Here is a 9,627-nt window from a genome sequence, read left to right on the forward strand (position 1 = left end):
AGCAACATTTTGGAGAACGCCATTTGAAACGCAACCTGGGAGCAAGTAGATGCCAGCCATGTGCCTTCTGAGCAAACAGAGGTTTTCCGGACACCAATGGCCATCCTTCAGTGAAGGTACCCTGTTGCTGATGCCTTACCTTGGACTCTTTATGGCCTTAAGACTGTAACTTTGTAACCAAATAAACCCCCTTTATAAAAGCCAATTCATTTCTTGTATTTTGCATAACAGCAGCATTAGCAAACCAGAACAGCTGTTGATGATAGTAGCACAATATTGTAAACATAATCAAAGCCACTGATTTTTACATTTAAAAATAGTTAAAATGGAAAATTTTTTGATAAATATAACAATAAAATTTTATACAATCATATTCCTCCGGTTAGCTAGGCAAGGTCTCCCTCACTAGCCTCTGTATGGGCAGCATTTCAAAGAGCTCATCTCTGAGTACTGCAAAATGCTCCAAGTTGTCACCAAGCTGTAGTAACAGGAAAGGAAGGAAATAAGTCAACCAATTTTCTTGTCTCTCAGGTGTCAGCTGTGATTTGCTCTGCCTCTCCCGGCGCCCTGCCTGATGTGCTCACCCCCGTGTGGTCTGCGTGACAGGAGTGTGTGCCAGCTGTTGCCTCTCTTTTGGCTGCCCTTGTGGTCAAATCTGCCAGTGTCTACAACCCACGCATCTACTTGGCAAGGACTCTGAACCCTGTCATGACATCAAGAGCCTGCTCAGTGTCTCAACAAAGACCCAGATTCAGCCTTCCAAGCCCTGGCATTCAGGCTCCCCAAATTCAGAGAAATGTCTGGTGGCCAACAACCCTGATGATGACATCAAAATGGATCCAGCCCTGGAGACAATCTTTTGGCTCCAGGATGCTTGATACTCAGGTTTCTAACAAACTTCTTGTGTTTAGAGGGAAAGTAAACCACAGGCAGGAGTGAAGGAGGCCACTTTAAATACGAAGCTGCTAAAAACAAAGGATACTGTTTTCAAACAGTAAAAATGAGCTCCCACAGCAAAGGGACCTTTGTCCTCTTTAGGGGATTGTCCTCATCTAATGGTTTCTTTTCCTCCTCCATCCTCATCATACATTACACCTTTATATGAACAGGGAACACCACAGGTTGATAGATTTACCCTGGATATATCCAGATAACAGAAGCCCAGGACTAAAGCAAAATTAAGAGCTTTTCTCAACTGCTTCTGAATATTCCAATTTAACCTACCTTCTAATTCAGGTGTCCCCATGCACCATGTAGCACCATTAAGGAGCTACAGCATTTTATTATTAAACTTGGAGATAGGTTTCCATCTCTGCCCATCAGTAATTTACATATCGTTTTCAAACATTATGGTGAAATTTTTTCATGTTGAAAGGAAGGAAAAAGAGAGGATGGTAATTAGTGAATGGAAAGCATCAGGGGTAGCATTAAACCAGGTTTAGGAATGACTGCCTTTTCTCTGAGATAAAAGCTTCTGAAGCCATAGGAGCAGCTCAGGATTGAAGGATGACCCAGGTTAACTGTTTGGATTCCCTCTATTGCCTGGTCACCAGTCCTCCAATTCAGGGCCATACTTTCTTCCCCAGGCAGCCAGAGCTCAGGAAATTCAGTCTACTTATTTACACACACATGTAAGTCAAACTTCTGATGCATGCTTCTGTTCACCCAGTTACCATAAAGGTAATGATTTGGCTTTAAGGAAATATTTATCAGTCAGCCTCCAGTGAGCAGGTAATTCCATCTAGAACTGCTGAAGAACATATGAAAACCAGAAGTCTCCTTGCAGAGAGAATCCTCACTAATTCTCCGAAAGTCTTCATCTTCCCAGAGGATCCTGACAGTGTTTATGGGCTCAACTAACTAAAAGACATCTTGTATATACGGTAATTTGGGTACACATGAAGAGTAGAATCCATAATATATTCATATGACAATTAGGTCCTGATGAAAGGCATACACCACCACGAGGAGGCAAACGCCAGGAATGCTTTGCCAGCACAGGAAAACTCTCAGGCAACGGATTACATTCAGTCTTCCTCTTGCCTGTCTCATGTCTCTCTGGTACCTCAAGTACTTAAAGAAGTAGACCTTGTGGTGGTCAGATATGCAAAGGGCATAGCAGGACCCAGCATTTCGCTTGCTTTAAGTTTAGTTGGAAATGTTAAGCTGTGCATAAAAGAGAACAGAAAAAGGAAAATCCAAATGTCTTCAAAAAGTTCCGCCTATTCTTAACTACAAGGTGCAAGGTTCTTTCTGTCAGAAGAAATTATATCAACTGCATACACATACACATGCAAAATAAATGACAAAGATCTTTCACCTAATTCCTTTTTAAGAAACTTCTACTTTGTGTAAGAATTGCTAAAGCAGTGAAAGCTGAGCATGGACCACCTAGAAAGCCTCAAAGATATCCAGGATGATCAGCAACCAGTAGGAGTGGCAGTTATTTCAAAGAACTGATTATATCATATCATATCATATCATATCATATCATATCATGTATTACACATTATATACTGTATATCCAGAGAGCAATAATTTCAAAGAAGACTTAGGGAGCAATAAAAGTAATGGTTACAATTATTTGCATCTACCATTTATTGAGCATCTCCCATGAGCCCAGAACCAGCCAAGTACTCTCACACATTACCTGGGTTATGGCTGGAGAGCAGATAGAATTCAAACGTGCTGGCCTGAGGAGATACAGAATCACCCTTCACAAGCTCCCCTGTGAGCACAACACAGCCAAAGGCACCCTGCCTGTACGGAGCACCAACTCTGACTTCACTGATCCATATGAGAGAGAATTTAATCCCTGGCTATAACTTGTATTCAGATGCGGCCGATGAACAAGTGTGGAGGCCAAGAGAAGCTGCTGGAGGAAAGTCACCATTAATTTAGGAAGACATATAAGGAAGCCAGTCCTCCAGGGAATACCTAGGGGTCTCAGAAAAGAAGGGTTCTGGGGTAAAAATAAATGGTGTCACTAAAGCCCAAGTCATTGCACCCCAGAGGGGCAGGGTGGTTAAAATGAGAGCTGTGTTACCATTACAGATCTGCCCCCTGCCCCAAACAGAACTAGACCTAAGGGAAAAAAGTATTTTCCTTCTGGCTGGAGAGGAAGATGTCAGGGAGCAGATGGCCAGGCTGCTGGAAGACAGACAGCAAAATAACTTAGGGCAGAGGTAGCTTAGATGGGGACGTAGCCTAGAGGAGGGAGAAGACTACCCCGAGCCCTACTGTGGCCCTCCAAGGGGACCACAAGCACAGGGAGGACTGAGGGCCTGCCCAGGTGACAGGGAGAGGCATTAAGCAGCAGACCATTAATTCTTTCTCCTTATGTTTTATACTGTGCCAGTTGCTGTTGAAGCCAGGAACATTCACATCACATACCTTTTCTACTCTAGGCTTCACAACAATCCTATGAGGTAGGTTTTAGTACACCCATTTTACAAGTGAGGAAAACTGAGGCTCAGAGAGGTGCCCAACATTACAGGACTAGAAAGACAAGTCCATGGTGCTGGCATTGGAATCTAAAGCTGTGATCCAATGCTGCTACTTGCCTTTAGATTATCTGCACAAAGGTCCATTAATGTGTTGGGACACAGATGATATGTCAATGGGAACTCTGTGCTATCAGAGCATGTATGAAGAGCAGATACTGACTTTGTGGTCACCTTTCATTCTCTGTGTGTGATGTACTGCACTGCATCCTGATTGTGAGACTGTGGCCAGTTGCCTTCCAGCTATAATGAACTGCTCCGGCCAGAACTTTGAGTACCTACCACTTGTTTGGGCCTGACAGCCTTGCTAAGGGAGTACCCTAAACATGTTCTGCAGCACATTACCTACCACCTTGGGCATCAGTAATTGGATTGGGAGTGGGCACCTCAACCTATAAGCTGGCTTGGGGCAAAATCAAGCCCAAGAGGGAATCCTATATTGGGTAGTGGCTGAGCCAATAGATCTTCTTTCTTAAGGAGTCTGAGGACAAGGTGTGCAGAAAGGTGAAACAGTTTAGTAGCAAAAGTAAAAGCATAACGATATTCAGAAGCAATCAGAACAAAGAGAACTCAGAGTGGCTGAGTCCAGATAATGGCAGAGAACTAGAGTTGACTCTGTAAAGTCCTGATACTGAGGGGAGAACAAAAGACTCTGCCACTAGAGTCACAAGCATCCCGATTGACCTTCTGGATAATGAACTACTTTCCAGCCTCATAAGGCCTGTCTAAGGGATTACTGCTGGGTCCCCAGGGGCCTTGCACCATGACTACAATTCGGGTCCATGTGAGTCTTTCACCATAGAGCCACTTATTCTTTGAGGTAGACTGAGTAAGTCTGTAATCATGCAGCCAGCAAACGTCAAAAGAATTGCACTGTTAAATTAACAATCAACCAGGGTCAGTTTCTGTTTCATTGAAAATATTTTGGGAATGATCACTTCCAGTACAACCTTGAGACTTTTTTTGAGAACATCATCATGTTTGTTGGTTTCTGTCTACTTCCCTGGACCAATCTACAACCAAATGCAGCAGTGGCATTCCTTTCCAGGCTCCACACAGTGTCCCATGCTGTTAAAGGTTTGCCACAGGAGTTCTTACTCTCTTCTGAATTTTAACAAACATGACTCTGCTCTCCCACCTCCACAGCACACTGCTGACCTTAACCAATGATCTTTATGTGCTTTTCTCATGCTTGGGTCATTAGATGACTATGAAGCTATGAAAAATCTCAACACCTTTGTGCTGGTTTGAAGTTGTTATGTACCCCAGAAATGTCCATGTTCTTTTAATCCATTCTTGTGGGTGTAGACCTATTGTGGATGGGACCTTTTGATTGGTTGTTTCCATGGAGATGTGACCCACCCAATTCGAGGTGCATCTTAATCCTTTACTGGAGTCCTTTATGAGAGGATAAAAGCAGAAAAAGCCTGAGACAGCAGAAAGAGAAACACCCAGAAAAATTTGGAGAGAGAGCTAAGAGAGAAAAAGGCCCTGGAGGAGTTGAGAGAGCCACTGAAACCAGAACCCAGGAGAGAAGGACCAGCAGATGTCACCATGTGCCTTCCCATGTGACAGAGGAACCCCGGATACCAGTAGCCTGTCTTCAAAGAAGGTAGCCTCTTGTTCATGCCTTAATTGGGACATTTTCATGGCCTTAGAACTGTAAATTTTTCCCCATTGTAAAAGCCAATCTATTTCTGGTATATTGCATTCAGGCACCTTTAGCAAACCAAAACAATCCTCCTAGCGTGGACTCTGATTTTTTTTTTTTTCACTGTTATTAGGAAGGCCTGAAAATATTTAAAACTTTATTTTGAAGAACATAATATTTCTTTGGGTGTGAGAGAGTTAATGTATCATTCCAAGGGTCTCTCTCCACCACACCAGACCTTGACAATACCTGCTATAGTATCTAAAAGATGAGTGTTTGTGATATACAAACTTGCCTACTGATTAAAACACAAGGTGTCATTAAACTGTGAGCTCCCTAAGGATAGTGCCAAAGTTTTATTCATCTCTGTCTCTCCACCATTTAGCACAATGCCTGACATGAAAAAGACTCAAAGGTGTGGAATGAAGGAAGGAGAGAGAGAGAAAGGGAAAAGGAGAAAGGTCTGAGTGAATGAGTGAATCACAGGGTCATACATCAAAAGTGTGAATTTCATAATATAAAATCTCCTGAGCATGTCTATCACCAGATGAAAAGGAAATGAACCACAGAACTACCTCTCTTAGTCCTTGATTTTCCTGGCCATGACAGACTCCTTTCAGGTCAAATCATCCATTGGAAATATAAATTCTGTGACGTAGAAAAATAGAATCTAAAATCATCAAAGTCCAGTCTCCAAGCAGGAACAGAACGACCTGCTGGTGACTGTAACAATGTGGCTATTCTCTTCCTGTTTTTAAGAAAATGTTTGGCGATGTCACCAGGCTGTGTAGGGTTATTGGGTGTCCTCTTAGGTGCCCCTGCTGAGATTTATTCTGGAACAGAGCTACTCTGGCAATCATACGCACATGAATTACTTTTAAGCTAAAATTTAAATGTTAAATTATGTAGCTGAAGCTTATTTTTTTTAAAAGTGACCCCACTAGCCAAATAAGCTCTATTTTAAGAACTAGCAACATCAATGCTAGTTTTGCCAATGTGGTTGACAAATCATACACACTACACTTTCAACTATTTCAATAAAATTCAAAATCAACATTAACATACAAAATAAAAGCCAATTTTTATCGAAAAAGTTTCCACAGAACTGGATTTCCAACATGAATGACATTGAGGAGGTGAATAATGATACCTTTAATCATCCCTGATAGCTAATGGCAGAATGACACTATGTAGGTAAAAGCTCATTGGTAAATTGTCAAAGGATACTAATTGCTCACAACTAAAGAGCAAGTAGATCACCCTCACAGAATTTACGGTTTACATAAAGGGGACAGAAAATAAACAAAAAAAAAATGATATTATGTTAAAAGATTATTGATTTTAGGGCCCTGCCTGCCCCAATCAAGGAGGGGGAGTGAGAAGCTTCAGGGCTCCACCCCACACAGAAGCTTTGAACAACCAGCAAGAACTGGTAGCGTAAAGGAAAATAGTTACTATGTACTATTGACGTTAAGATGGTATCAAAGCAAATGAGAGTGTTAAGATTTAGGATGTTAAATTTCAACTCCATGGTAACTACAAAGAAAATGTCAGAGAATATGCAAGCTCATTGAGATAGAATGTAGAGTACAGGTTGCCAGGGGTGAGGGCAAGGGGAATGGGAGTTAATGTATAATGAGGATAAGGTTTCTGTTTGGGGGACAGGAAGGTTTTAATAACGGAAGGCGGTAAGGGAACCACAATATTGTGAATGTGATTAATCCCATTGAATGATATGCTTGGGAGTGGTTGAGGTGGGAAAATTTATGTTGCATATGTTCCCAGGTTAAAAAAAAAAAAAAAGCAAGCAACTAAAGAGACAGTGACAATTAATGCAATACATGATGCTGGATGGGATCTAGCAAGGGAGGAGAAAGGTTCAAAGGTACATTATTGGGACATACGAAAAAATTGGAATATAGATTGTAAGCTTTATATCAATGTTGACTTTCTTGAACTTGATAACTGCACTTAAGGTGGTTACATGAGTGAATATCCTTGTTCTTAACAGGAATTGTTAATGTTAATATATGGCAGTATTTAGCATTCAAGGAGCATGATGTGTACAGGTTATACTCAAGTGTTCAGAAAACTGATTGATAGAAAGATAGGGAAAGACGGAAAGACAGACAAAAGAAAAGAAAAGAAAAGAGAAAAGAGAAATAAAAAAAGGAAAGGAAAGGAGCAAATGTGGCAAAATGTTAAATTTGGTAATCCGGGTATGGGGGGCAGTGGTAGGGGTATGTTGGAGTTCTCTGTATGGGGTTTGTATTATTTTTGTAACTATCCTGTAAGTTTGAAAGTATTTCAAAATAAAAAGTTAAAAAAATATATTATAGGTCTTGCAAGTGGCAGGCATGATAACAAATTCGCTAGTGTTTCACGGAGGCGCGGGTTGTCATTGTTGGGGTTTTATTGAGCCAGGTGACTCTACGACATTGGAGCCCTGCCACTGCGTTGTCTGCAGGTGCAGTGGCGCTTCTCCGGAGCGTGTGGGGCTTGCTGAGTTTCCTGGGAAAGTCGGGAACGGAGCTCTGCTCCGGTTGTGGGAATCGACTGCGCTTTTGTCTAAGTTATGCGTGTACACAGAGATAGTTTTCATCTACCTTGGGTAGTTATCCAAAGAAGCCTTTGACTTCATACGTTTGCTTTTCTAAAGAGCTACCCATATTTAAAGCTCAGAACCCCAATGCAAAAAATTCAGATCTGATGAAGAAAATCACCCAGCTATGGAGGGAACTTCCTGATTCAGAGAAAAAAATATATGAAGATGCTTACAGGACAGACTGGCAGGCATACAAAGAAGAGATAAACAGAATTCAAGACCGGCTAACTCCAAGTCAGATCATATCTTTAGAAAAAGAAATCATGCAAAAATGTTTAAAAAAGAAAGCATTAATTAAAAAGAGAGAGTTAACAATGCTTGGAAAACCGAAAAGACCTCGATCAGCTTATAACATTTTTATATCTGAAAGCTTCCAAGAATCTAAGGAAAGTTCATCACAGGCAGAGCTGAAGACTGTAAATGAAAACTGGAAAAATCTGTCTGGTTCTCAAAAGCAAGTATATATTCAGCTTGCTAAAGATAATAAAATTCATTATGATAATGAAATGAACATCATGGGAAGAACAAATGATTGAAGTTGGCTGAAATGATCTTATACGTTGCAAAGTGAGGTACCAAACAAAAGATGGCACTGAGACATCTTAAAATATTTAAGATTGAGTTATATCCATAATGGATAGGCTCAAGAAACCAATTAGGTCTCAATACCTGAAACTTGTAAAATTGGATAAAGTTGGAAACATTTTGTATTTGATTCTTTTTTCTTTAGCCCATGGACTTCTGCCAATTTAATATATCACGTATTAGTATCTTGCCTTAGAAAACCCAAACAGATACAAGTTCAGGCTGAATTTATTTTGTGTTTAGGAACTACTGAGGATCAAGATAATGTATGCAAATGTAGCAGTGAATCATTTTACCTTTTGATAAAGGTAAATCAGACTGTGAACTTTTTTATGTTGGATGAAGACTATGGAAAGATTATTCTTGTTTCTGTATATTATGGAGGCAGGAGTTTGCTTTTCGAAATTCTCCCAAATTGTAGAAGCCAGTATTCTATGATGCAATTGTGTATTTTTTAAAAAGCAGCCAGAACTCATGCAGGTAAAATTCCAATTCCTACATATAATTCAAAAAAGGGATTGAGAGATTTATAAACTTTTCCCTCATTATCTTTTTCCTAAAGTAAAAACTAAAAAATTATGTACCAAATCTACGCATTTTGTTTTATATTGCATAGAATTAAAAAATTCCATCTTTGCTTAATTTTACGTTTCCAAATTATGTGTTTTAACGTGAAACATTGGTTTTATAGTGTCTTTTTTAACTATGGAATTAATTTTTTTTTCTGAATTATTTTCTCACTGGTGGGTTAGTGCATTTATCCAAAAAGTAGAGACCTAGTCTAAGTTTTAAAATGAGAGATTTAGAAACAAAAGTCTCTAAATTTTGAATGTGCTATTTCTAAACATTTTGCATAACATCTAAAGGCCTTATATAAGGAGACAGCCAACTACAGACCATGTGCCAAATCTGGTCTGTGGGCCAAATCCAGCCTGCTGCCTGCTTTATATGGTCTCAATTGTGTTTATATTTTTAAATGGTTAAAAAAACAAGAACTTCGTGACACATGAAATTAATACTAAATTCACATTTCAGTGTTCATAAATAAAGTTTTATTGGAGCACAAATATATATATATATATATATATATATATATATATATATATATAATAGATTCTATTGATAAAAAGGAAAAGTACTGCAAGGTCAGGGTAGGAAATGTGTTAGAGGCAACAGTATTAAAGGCGCCAGGGCAGGCTTCATGGAAAAGGTCATAGTTGAGCAAAGACATAAGGAGATGAAGCCTTAAGAAACAGTATGAGATTTCTTCAAAACAGGAGTCT

The 9,627-nt window shown here is 39.8% G+C and overlaps 1 pseudogene; it reads left to right on the top strand.

The window, feature by feature from the left end:
- Positions 1-2,657: 2,657 nt before the first annotated feature.
- Positions 2,658-8,365, top strand: LOC119532991 (annotated as a pseudogene).
- The last annotated feature ends 1,262 nt before the right edge of the window (positions 8,366-9,627 follow it).

Source organism: Choloepus didactylus, chromosome 4 (genome assembly GCF_015220235.1).
Source record: "Choloepus didactylus isolate mChoDid1 chromosome 4, mChoDid1.pri, whole genome shotgun sequence".
Lineage (NCBI taxonomy): Eukaryota > Metazoa > Chordata > Mammalia > Pilosa > Megalonychidae > Choloepus > Choloepus didactylus.